Source organism: Crotalus tigris, unplaced genomic scaffold (genome assembly GCF_016545835.1).
Source record: "Crotalus tigris isolate CLP2741 ecotype Arizona unplaced genomic scaffold, ASM1654583v1 scf7180000017549.6302385, whole genome shotgun sequence".
NCBI lineage: Eukaryota > Metazoa > Chordata > Lepidosauria > Squamata > Viperidae > Crotalus > Crotalus tigris.
In genome coordinates this window covers 4652501-4665208 of record NW_024096467.1, presented here as the reverse complement: position 1 = coordinate 4665208, position 12708 = coordinate 4652501, and the positions used below count along the sequence as shown (strand labels likewise).

The 12708-nt window shown below is 37.9% G+C and overlaps 1 protein-coding gene across 1 annotated transcript in view; it reads left to right on the top strand.

Moving 5' to 3' along the window:
* Window positions 1-3284: 3284 nt before the first annotated feature.
* The window catches only part of SPATA16 (spermatogenesis associated 16), a 202864-nt gene continuing 193440 nt past the window's right edge, over window positions 3285-12708 (top strand). The window contains exon 1 of the mRNA XM_039338463.1: window positions 3285-3370. The gene's annotated coding sequence lies outside the window, so the exon portion shown is untranslated. The remainder of the gene's footprint in view (window positions 3371-12708) is intronic.

Here is a 12708-nt window from a genome sequence, read left to right as displayed (position 1 = left end):
AGAAGTTACAAAAACTGTATAAATCCCAATTCATAAAAAATAATAATGTCAGGCTGATACAGTTTCAAAAAGACAAATATTATCATTTCAGGGTGCTTTATATGTACAGTAGATAAGTTATATGTATCCCAGCATGTAGGAATGGTAACTCTTGGTTTTCTTCAGGTATATATATAGGTTAATTCCATCCTGCTGCCACCTCAATTTAGAAACTTGCCGGCAAAAAGAAAATCTACAGAAATTATTTCTTCAGATTTTCCCGCACATTTCTTTAAAATATGCATGCAAGGGAGTGCAAATTTATGTCTGCCTCCCTTGTATCTGCCCAAATGATCTGATTGGGAACCCCTGTTCTAGACCAATCCCCTGCTCAGGCAGGAGACCCGACCTATATAATTCCAGATAAATGTCTCTCCAGTCTCTTCTTGAAAACCTCCAGTGATGGAGCACTCACAGCTTCTGGAGGAAAGCCATTCCACTGATTGGTTGTTCTCACTGCCAGGAAATTTCTCCTTAGTTCTAGATTGGATTGCCCTTTGATAAAGTTTCCATCCATTACTTCTTGTCCTGCCTTCATTGGAGAATAGGTTGACATCCCCTTTTTCTTTGTGACAGCCTCTTCAATATTGGAAGAGTGCTATTATATCATCCCTAGATCTTCTCTTCATTAGGCTAGACGAACCCTTTTCCCATAACTGTTTATTGTATGGTTTAGCAAGAAGTCTAGTTGTTCTAGTTGAGAGGAAGTGCTGTTCCAGTGCAGTTGCTTCTCTTCTACTGTAGGTGCTGCTGAGCTCCAGGTCCAGCCCCAAGCTCTGCTCTTAAGCAGGGTTGCTTTTGAGCACTCCAGCTGAGCTTCAAGCCAAGCTCCGGGCAGGATTCCCACCACAATATATTGCTTGCTGTACTTTGTGTTCTTGGCTGTTGATTGATAGTCATGGCTTACAAGCGACTTACTCACTTGTAAGCCATTTGCTATCTCCATTTCTCCTACACACCCACTCTGATTTGGCATTTGAGTTTATAAACTAAGGATCTGGGTGGTGTGGGGATGTTGACATGTCTTTGAAAATGACAACGTGTGCTGGAAGTCAGCAGGAATACTTATGAATACAGCTCTGAGGAAAGGAATGAATGCCTGAGGGATGTGTGTGTGTGTGTGCATGCATGTGAGAGAGAGAGAGAGAGAGAGAGAGAGAGAGAGAGAGAGAGAGAGAGAGAGAGAGAGAGAGAGAGAGAGAGAGAGAGAGAGAGAGAGAAATTGTCTGCAGGCCATCAATTAGTTTAAAACAACTAATTTCACTCTTTCAAACTTCTTTTTCTTTGTTATAAACTGCTCATAATCTCTAGGAGTTGAATGGTGTCTAGTTTGCAGAAGCCCCTATTTCAAAGTACCCCTTTGATTTCCTATTTCTAAGCATTATGCACTCCTCAAAGTTCCCAGTAGCAAAACAATTGTCTTCTCAATCTGTGTAACAAAAGCATTGAAATTCCCTCATGCAGGTGCTAGAAGGACCTGCTATGAAGAAACGAGAGATTTCTTTGCAAACTACAGTTGGATTTCAATAGCATTCTAGTTTGTACTGGAAACACTTGTGTGTGTATATATTATATTATATATGTGTGTGTGTGTGTTATTATATGTGTGTGTGTGTGTGTGTGTGTGTGTTTATTATAATAAACACTTAGCTTACTGTGGAGCTACTGTAGACAGCTTACAATAATAAAAAGAAAGAAAATGAAAGGAGTATAAACAGAAGTAAAATAATAGAGTAAAATAAACAGTGACAAAGGAACACGAGAATAAAACATCAATGTCATAACTAAAAAGATAATGGATATATTCTGTGTAATGTGCCTTTGAGTCAATTTTTGATTCCCAGTGGTTGCCTAGACTAATCTTTGCAATTTTCTTGGCAAGGTTTTTGGGAAGTCGTTTGTCATTGCTTCCTTCCTAGAACTGACAGAGAGTGACAAGCCAAAATCACCCAGCTGGCTCTGAATGTGGAACTAGAACTCATAGTCTCCTGGTTTTTAGCATGGTGCCTTAACCTCTACGCCAAACTGGATCAGACTTCGATACCTAAAAATTCACCTAGGGTTTCTGTTGTTTTTTTGTATTATTACTTCTTAAGGTGTTTTTTATATAAACCTTACATAAAAAATGGTTAGTTTTTAGATTTATGTTAGCCCTCCTAGGTAAAGCAGACAGGAAACATAACTAGATAAGCTAATTCTACTTTATTGTTAGGCTACATCAACAGAATAATTGCAGGTCTGAAGATACAAGCTTCTGAATGACATTTTTAATTGCCTGAACAATTGGGAGGGGTCTTTCCTAAGTTTTTCCTCTAACTATTAAGCCACTAGGGGCTCCTCCCTCTCTTATTTCTTTGTTTCCTAGGTAGCATTTCTTCCCCTCGCTCCTCAAGCTCATTCTCACATACCATTGTTACTATGCCAATTGGGATTTCTTGGAACTTAATCACTGCCCATCTACACAGCCTCAGGTTGGAGATGGCTAAGTTTGGGTATTGCAATTGTTGAAAGAAAAGTCTTCATCCTTGTTCATCCAAGCTAGGGATAAATAAACAACATGGCGACTGCTTTAGAAAGAAGGTTGCAGTTTATTGAAGAGCCAGAAAGATGGTTCTTGCAGGAAAGACCAAGAAAAGAAGGGGTGAGCACATGTAGCAAGTAGGTTTTTATACCCTCCCTAGCCTTTTGTTTGAAATAGTTTTCTGTTCCTGTGTTGAGGCTTTTTATTTCCTGCGTCACGTATTCTGACCTGAGTCTGGGTGTGCCCTTTGGCCTTTGTGAGTTAATCCTACAATGTCCTGTCACAGGTGGGGTACGCAGATTTTACGTCTTTGTCTTCTTGAGCTTCTGGCTCCAACTTTCCTGATGGTTTACATCTGCATTTGTACAGGGTTGGCTTCTGCTTGGGGGAGGGAGACCTGGGACTATCAAGGAAAACTGGGCATGCTTTTCTGTCTCTTTAAGATCCTTGAAGAAAATATATTTTTCTGCCCTTTTAATATTTCCTTCTCTGGGGAAGGCTGACTTCCCTCACAAGTATCTTTTGCATCATGCACTGGAACACCTTGCACCTTCCAGCAACCATGTAAAAATGGCATTTCTTATTTCACATGGCATGAACCACCCAAGCGTCCAAATCTGCTTTTCCTTTTGTGCTCCAGGAATTGTAGGCAGTTGCTGGTGGAATGTTTCATTTCAAAACCCTTGCAAACATTCTCTGGCTTCAGAAGCGCAGCATGAAAAGTCTGTTCCAGTTGTATTTCAAGAGGCAGAGGAAGAATAGGGCACTCAGGAGCTGTGGGTTCCACCCTGGGACTGTCAATCTTGTATGGTGAGTAAACGTTGACAGTTTACCTTGGCAAGGATGACGGCTGTCATTGAACTGAAATGCAGCCCAGTTTTTTGGCCAGAAGTTCCCCTACAGCTGATAATTTTCATATAAAAACCAACAAAATCAAATATAAAATGTTTTCTTTTGGGATTTTGTGTTCTACAGGGCAAACTATCAAAGAATAAACAAACAGCATTTGAAGCCAAAAATACTTACCTACCTATCTATCTACCTACCTACATCCATCCATCCATAAAATGTTGATCTGGCTTTAAAGAATGAATTGTATAGAAAATTTCAAATTTGGCCCTCCTAGTCATTCACCAGAAATGTTTGGAAGCTTTAGCCACATATGTTGTTTTATAACCTAGCCAGGGTTATAATGTAAATAGAATGAGGAAACAAATCCATTGAACACTGCTCTGAGATCCATGGAGAAAGGGTAGAATTAAAATATCATGTCACACAAATGCAGAATTCCTTTAAACTTTAGGATGAAGCTCATTGGAAAGATGACCCAGAAATCAGGCACTTGTTGGTGTTTGATATCCCCCCCCCCCGTGTGTGTGTGTGTGTGTGTGTGTGTGTGTATGTGTGTGTGTGTGTAGAGAGATCCTGCAACAGATCCCCACCAATTATGGTTGAGATTCACTGCTTCCAACCAACAGCTTTTATAGACCTGGCTCATTATGTACATTGTGATAATTTGTCACTCATTATCTTGCAACATCCACCACCTGCTACATGTTGCAGCCAATTCAATGACTGACAATCTAACAGCAAAATCCCAAATATGCACCAATGAGGTGGGGAATTTATCAAATATATCCATTTGGCTTGGTGGGTCAAATGAGCATGATCCAATGGAGTCCATTAATTAATTAATGAACTAATTTTCATTGATATTGCACCTTTATTATTTTCATAAACAACATACACGTCACTTGCTTGTTTATAATGTGCTAAGAATATTTCTCTTTACTTGCTAAGCCATAACGTTTCTCTAAAATCTGTTTCAATCATCCAGAGATGATTTGAGGAGGTAGGAAAATGAGGCCGATGTGATGCAGATATATATTGTTTACATGCATGCAAAGATGGAATTCAGTATTCAGTAAGAGATGCTCAGTGATATAGACCTATTACCCATTGGGTCAATTATTTGTCAGTTATCAATAAGGGCCAAGTCAATCCTGAAAATGGACAAGAAATAAAAATAACTGCAGACCAATTCCTATGGAAATAAATTTCCCTATTTTTCCCCATACTCAGAGCTTTGATTTTCAACTTCATATTTCCTATATTCTTGAATTATCCAGCTAATTTAATAACATGTAATATATTTAATTAACTGAGCTACAGTTTACTGATCCATTATGGAGAAATAATAACCAGAGAGAAGGAAGGCAATTTTTTTCCCTCTGATTAAATTTAATCCTAACACAGCAACAAATTTTAAAACATTGCCACTCATTGTCATCTAGTTTAGACGGATTGAAAATCCCTATCGTATTGACCCCAATTGTATTATAAAATCTTTTCTCAAGGTCTGATCTTGAATTAGAAGAAGAGAATTTTTTTTAATTAAGGAATGAATTATGTTCTTTCCCTGAATTAAAACCTCATGCATTTTTGTATGGACTGTTAATTCTTTGGGATTTTAATGCTGTACTGTAAAGGTAATGATTTCTCTGAACACAATACTGGAAAATTATAGAGAAGAGGGGTTTTTTTTTTATTTCAGAGCTTATCTGTATGAAATGAAATGACTGACTGATCAGACCATGCTGATTTAAAATGTTTACCCCTTTAAATAAACAGAACACGTGTTAATGTGAAACTGAATGCCAATCAGCTTTACTGACTTTGGGGCTCATGCAAATTGATTGAATTTAATCAGTGGAGTCTATGATAGCCATGATCTCATAGTGCCTGGAATAAGCTTCCCCAAAGCCATAAGAAATGTTAATTTTCCTTTTCTAAAGAGACAGATTGGAGATGAACCCAAATCTAGCTTTTTTTTTCCATAATGGAAAAGGGGCCATAATAGATAATGTAAAATCAATCAGAAATTCAAGGAGGTGACATGTAGCTTTGTGTTGCTAAGGCATCCCAGTTTTCAGACAACACATTCAGTCAGACTAGGGAGAAAAAATATCTTGCAATGAATGAGACACACAGTTGCCTTCTAAAAAAAAGAAAGTCAAAAACAGGAAAGAATCCAGAACCGTTGCCATATCTTCATTCTGTCCTGCTTGCATAAACCATAGAAATGTTTGATTTTGGGATGGGGCATTCCCAAAGTAATATATCAATTGCCCTATTAATTGATAGAAAGCAAACATTAATCAATCAGAAGATATTGTATTAAAAGATTTACAGAATAACAGAATTGGAAGGGACCTTGGAGGTCTTCTATCTAGTCCAACCCCCTGCTCAGGCAGGAAACCCTATGCCATTTCAGACAAATGATTGTCCAATCTCTTCTTAACCTCCAGTATTGGAGCACCCATAACTTCTGGAGGCAAGCCGTTCCACTTGTTAATTGTTAATTGTCCTCACTGTTAGGAACTTTCTCCTTAGTTCTAGGTTGGTTTTCACCTTGATTAGCTTCCATCCATTGCTTCTTGTTCTGCCTTCAGGTGCTTTGGAGAATAGGTTCATCCCCTCTTCTTTGTGGCAGCCCCTTCAATGATATTAATGAATTTAAGAATAATCCTCACTAAAAGCAGGGGGGGTTTTGAAGGCAGAAAGATCCAGAAGAATTACAGCTAGATGGAGCAATGTTACAGCTCAATATAAGTCAATTGCTATTGTTACCAACATGCAGTGTTGTTGGTTTTCCTCTTAATTAAAATACAAATGTTCTGCTTCTGTTGATACTTCTACAAAATTCCCACTATAGCTCACTTTTCAGAGGCAAAGCTCCAGTGGATACTAAGATGTAAGATAAAACAATAGAGAACTTCTTGCAGATCTTTGGCAAGAAGAACATTGATTATGCAACCTTCTGAAGGATAAATTTGATGTCATACAGAAGCTTCAGTCATAGGAGTTTGAGTCACCTTGCAGTGAGAAATTCGAATGATGAAATTCTGTGCCCTTTGAGCTTTGTGAAATTTTTTGAAGGAAGGTCATAAAATGAAGCATTCTTGCATGCTAACTTAAAGGATGCAAAATCAAAGGATAATGCAGAAGCATCTGTCTGTGGCAGCACTGGCATCCTTCCAGCTGTCTGTAGGACATGAAAGAAGAGGAAGGCCTAAGGAGAAGGAATACTTAAGTGACCATCTGTGGCTGGAGCCAATTTCCTTTTCAGAAAATTGAAGAAGAGTTGATAGAGGTGCTGTTGACCACAGCCTGTGCACACTTATAAAATTAGCCCTACCGAAGCTGACCAAAAATGTTTTTAATCCTTTAAATAAAAACAGCAGTAACTGATACCAGTCTGACTGCCTTTTTTAAAAAAAGAATAAATTTGGAAACCTAGTTCCTATTTTTGTCTTCTGTTTACATTCCGCTAGCACTAGTGGTTGATAAAACTTTGTGTTTTGTGTTTTTTTTTTGTTTTGTTTTGTTTTTTTGTGGCTTCAAGTCAGTCTTGACTTCTGGCAACTCTCTGAAGAAAGTCTCTGCAATTTTCTTGGCAAGATTTCAGAAGTGATCTACCATTGCTTCCTTCCTAGGGCTGAGAGGGTATGACTGGCTTCACAATCAGGACATTCTAAGGCAGACTAGAATTACAGCTTCTTTCCTGATGCCTTAACCATTATAACAAACTGGTACAGATTTAGACTCCATAAATTATTTCCTTTCTCATCTAACTTGATGGCTTTCTGTAGCAAACAATATATCTTGTTAAAAAAAGTCACTTGGGTGCCAAGGATCACAAAACATGTCTTTCCTTCCTTCCTTCCTTCCTTCCTTCCTTCCTTCCTTCCTTCCTTCCTTCCTTCCTTCCTTCCTTCCTCTTTCTTTCTTTCTTTCTTTCTTTCTTTCTTTCTTTCTTTCTTTCTTTCTTTTGTTATATTTTGTTCTAAATGCAAAGACCATTGGTCCATCTGGACATTTTGCCATTCTCCAATATGTATCTGTGTGTGTGTGTGTGTGTGTGTGTGTGTGCGCGCGCGCGCGTGCATGCGCACATGTGTGTGTGTTATATCTAAATTAATTTGAGGAATAGATGACACCTTTTATGTTTTAATATATTAGTTTACAAACTACAAAGCTATTCCCTGGCCTTCAGTTACACACAATCCTCAGAAATAAGGTAAATGTTAAAACTCCTCAAAATGAATTCAGCTTCAGTGACTACATAAGCATCCATGTAGTTTTTGCTGGACCATATTTGTCTTCTTGGATACCTTTATGCCTTCCCAGTAAATACAGGTGTTTTTCCTGATGGTCTCCCATTCATATATTAAGCAGGTTCAGCCAGCTTAGCTTTTCAAGATCAGCCAAAGTCACTAGGTGTTGCTATCCATTAGATCCCTCAGAAATAGCTATGTTCTAGTGTTCCCTAGAATGTTCCATTTTCCTTGGAAGGGGTCAATCCATAAGTTCTAGCATGATTCATCCATTTTGGGGGAAAGTATGTTTTCTGAAACAGGACCTTGAAAGTGAACAGACCACCCTTGAAACACTTCGATCAGCCTATTCTGGACAGTGAGACAAAATATTCTAGAAATAAACTAGCTATTTTTCACTAGGCCAACATCTCATGATTTTGTACAGGAATTAGTACACACGTGCCCACAGTACATGTACACATGTTTTGTCCTGACAAACATCCTTGTGAGCAAAAGTTCAAAGTTCTAGTCTGTATCTACATTTAAACCTAATGGCTTTCAAACCGTACAGGTAGTCCTCGACTTACAACAGTTCATTTAGTGATCATTCAAAGTTACAACAGCACTGAAAAAAGTGACTTATGACCATTTCTCACACTTACAACCCTTGCAGTATCCCCACAGTTACGTGATCAAAATTCAGATATTTGGCAACTAACATATTTATGACGGTTGCAGTGTCCCAGGATCATGTGATCTTCTTTTGTGACCTTCTTACAAACAAAGTCAAAGGGGAAGCCAGATTCACTTAACAACCCTGTGATTAACTTAACAACTGTAGTGATTCACTTCACAGCCATGGTACAAAAGGTATGAAATGAGGTAAAATACTAGAAAAGATGTTGGGGAAACATATAGATTTTAAACCTGAACTCTTTTTATTAGACATAATGCCAGAAAAACGTGATAAACAAAGTGTATATTTGATTCTGCACATGATAACAGCAGCAAGAATTACATTTGCACAATACTGGAAAAGTGAAGAAATACCACCAGAGGAAGAAATAATTAAAAAAAAATACTAGACTGCGCAGAAATGGACAGACTTACTTTGAGATTGAGTATATTTTCAAACTTGGGACTTACTTACTGGAGAAACGAATTAGGGATTAGGAATTTAATTTGTATTAGTGAATGATAAACTCAGACAACATGTTTGTTGAATAAGAACTGTTGAATTGTATTAAAAAACCAATAAAAACTAATAAAAAGAAAAAAGAAATGAGGCAAAATTTACTTAACAAATGTTTCACTTAACAACAAAAAATTGGTGCTGAATTGTGGTTGTAAGTCAAGGACTACCTATATTACTTATCTTTACTGGTCATATTGCAGTACAACAGAATGTTGGAAAATAAAAGAAATTACTCCACAGATTCACTTTACAGCTTAAGTAGCTACTTGTTCCCAGGTAGCTTAAAGATGATAACCTGAAGATGAGTTTTGAAAGTTGATGGGAGGACTTATACTCTTTTGTTTTATACCACTGGGAAATTCCAGGGTCTGGGTGTGTGCATCAGATGATTTTTCAATGCATGAATGCTTCATTGCCTTCCTACTGGTTATCACTCAGATTCCTATCAGGCGGTGGAGACCGAGCAGAATAATTCCAATGCTACCTTTATGGATCACCTGAGTGGAAGTTTCCAGACAAATAGCACTGTGAACAACACCCTGGCATTCTGTACAGCTAACCTGTCAGACAATAGCTTAATTCTGTTGTCTGAGTATAGAGGTGTTGGGGAGGATGATGTTGCAGGATAATTTTCTCTCTGCAAGTGATGGACCTCACAAGAGCTGGGTTTTTGATTCCTGCTGAAATTATATGTCTCTTTCTGGAGAAACCAAGCTTTTTGGAAGCAAAGATCTGTTGATGCTTCCCACCTCTTTCAGTATACATAGGATATCCCCTCAGCTTTAAGAAAGAGTCTAAAACTGGTCTATTAATAGTGCATTTGCTGTACGTGCAAATAAAAAACTGTTAAAAGGATCCAATGTAATGCCATTTGGGAAAAGGGAAAACTGAAAACAAGCATCAAGCCTTCACTTCACAAGGTCTGGAGAGTACCGTATTTAAAACCACAGCAATGGATGCCCAGTTAAGATGTATCTCTGTCACATGAAGTCAAACAAATCAAGATTGTCATTTTCTTATAGTATCCAGAAATGCGTAAAAAATTAAAATAGCCCCTTTCAGGAATTAGAAAGCCTATCCTAATAAGGAGAATAAAAAAGAAACCGGCAAAAACTCTGTAAATGATAATAAATAATACAAACAAGAAGAATAGGAGGAATGCATAACAGAAATACATAAAATGGAAGATCTTTCAATTTATTTAAAGCAGAAAACCATCCAGGAAGTGGGTCATTGTGTCATTTGTCAAAGGGTAAAAGGAATTGTAAGGCTTAGCCCAAATGCTAGTTTGTCCCAACCAAATATGGAAATTTGGATTGTTGCACCATTTATTGCCTTCAGATGAGTATTTATCCCCACTATCTTCTCCTCCTCTCTTCAACCAGAAGCAAGGCTAAGATATCCCCCCCCTTTTTTTGTGTGTGTGTGTGCTAACTGAAAAACTCAAGAGCAGTTTAAGCCAGTGGTGGGATTCAGCCAGTTCACACCACTTTGGCAGAACTGGTAGCTAATTTTTTGTCACCCAGGCCCAGATGGACTTCCGGAACCGGCATCCACACAGAGAACCGGTTGTTCACATATTTGAATCCCACCACTGGTTTAAGCCCAATAGCTGGTGGTCACTGATAGCCAGTTTAGAGAAGACTAGGCCTTCTTAGGAATGTTACAATCTCCTAAAGTGTCTTTTCAAATTAACTGGGAACACACAGTAGCAAAGAAAACATTAATGGTTATTAGACTTGGGGAAAGGATTTAAAGAGAAAGCGGGAGCTAGTTTAGTGGTTAAGGCACCAAGAAACTAAGAGACTGTGAATTCTACCGGTAGTACCACTTTAGGAACAAACATTGGCTGCATAACTTTGGGCCAATTGCTCTCTCTCTCAGCCCAACTCACCTCACAGGGTTGTTGTTGAAGGGAAAATAGAAGGAGGAAGTAATATTAGGTATGTTTGCCACTTTGAGTTATTTATAAAAATAATAAAGGCAAGATTAAACATATAAACAAACACCAATGTAGGGCCATTTGATCATTTTAAAAGATATTAGGCAAGTCTTAAGTAATACAAATAACATCAAACACTTGTGGGAAGTCAGCCCCCCCCCCCCAGAGAAGGAAATATTAAAAGAGCAGAAAAATATATTTTCTCAAAGGATCTTAAAGAGGCAGAAAAGCATGCCCAGTTTTCTTAATAGTCCCAAGTCTCCCACCCCCAAGCAGAAACCAGCTCTGTAGAAATGCAGATGTAAATAATCCAGGAAGGTTTGAGGCCCCCAGCTAGGAGCTTAGGAAGACAAAGACACCTAAAATCTACATACCCCACCCAAACTCTAAGACGAGACATAATAGGATTAACCCACAGATGCCAAAGGGCACACTTAGACTCAGGTCAAAGTTCATGCCACAGGAACAACTCTAAACAAAAGGCTCCAGATGGTATAAAAACCCACTCCCTACATGCCCTCTCTCTCTTTTCTTCCACAGCCATCTTTCTGTCTGGCTTTCCTCTACAATAAACTACAACCTTCTTTCTAAAGCAGTCGCCAAGTTGTTTATTCCTGGCTTGGACTGAACCATGATGAAAACTTTTCCTTCAACACACTAATGCCATTTTTTGCTCCACAACCCTGAGTGAGCAAAATTTCTTTTCTTTTCTTCCTCATGGTGAGAGGCTGCTAGAATCTGGCCCTTGCTATTTAACCTCCAATGAATGGCAGTTGTTTTACTGACTAATTTACCCTACTGGCACTCATAGGCTTGCCTTTGTAGAAGAAGAAAGGATTGGCCTATGGATCAACTGTGTTCTTCTAAAGAATGGAAATCTTTAGAAATTTGCATTGTTAAAGGTGCTTGTTATAGGAACTGTAAGGATAATAAAATTGAATGAACTCTTTGCATCTGCATTTATCAAATGAACTAGTTCTCTGAATCTATATTGATTTCCCAGGAAAGAAACTGGAACAAGTAAAGCAAATTGAGATAAGTAAAGAAGAAATTCTAGGACATTTTGAGATACTACATTGTAACAAACCACTGGTGTCACCTGCTTTGAGAGTTCCTAAGGAATCTAAATGTAGAATTGCTGACCACTTAGCAAAAATATGTCACTCAGATCAGATTCAGTGGCATAGAACTATAAAATGCCCTGCTTTTTGATGACCCCAATTTTTCAAAAAAAAAAAAAATCCAGAAAGATCCAGACATTACAGATGGTTTAACTGAATGTCAGTTCCAAGGAAATTAGTAGAAATCATAGTCAAAGAAAAAATGAATAGGCGCTTAAAGGATCAATCTTTGCTTAAAGAAAATCAGCACAAATTTCCCCAAAATAAATTTTATCTTACCAATAGGGTATGTATCTAACCAGGAAAATGATCTTGGGTCATAGTGGATAGTTCAGTTAAGATAGAGTCTTGACAGTGTTAGCTGTGAAAAAGAAAATTTAAAGGGAAAAAATAGAATAGTCAAAGGGCTCAGACACAAGAAAAGTTTAAAAGTTTGAAATAATTTAGTTGAGAAATAGAATGAGACAGAGTATGATTAAAGCATATATGGACAGGCAGAAATTGTTATTCTCTCTCTCTCTTTTGAGAGATTAAGTCAGGGACCATCAAGTGAAACCAAAATTCTGAAGGGAAGGAGATTTATATAGTTCAGCTTGAGGAATTCAGTACTACAAAATGTTGTGACAATTACTAATTTAAATGACTTTAAAAGAGGTTTGGATACCTTCATGGAGAAGTTTAATATCTAGTTTAATGAAAAGAAGGACTAGAGTTGATATGATAGCAGTGTTTCAAAATCTGAGAGGTTACCACAAAGTAGAGAGAGTCAACCTATTCTCCAAAGCACCTGA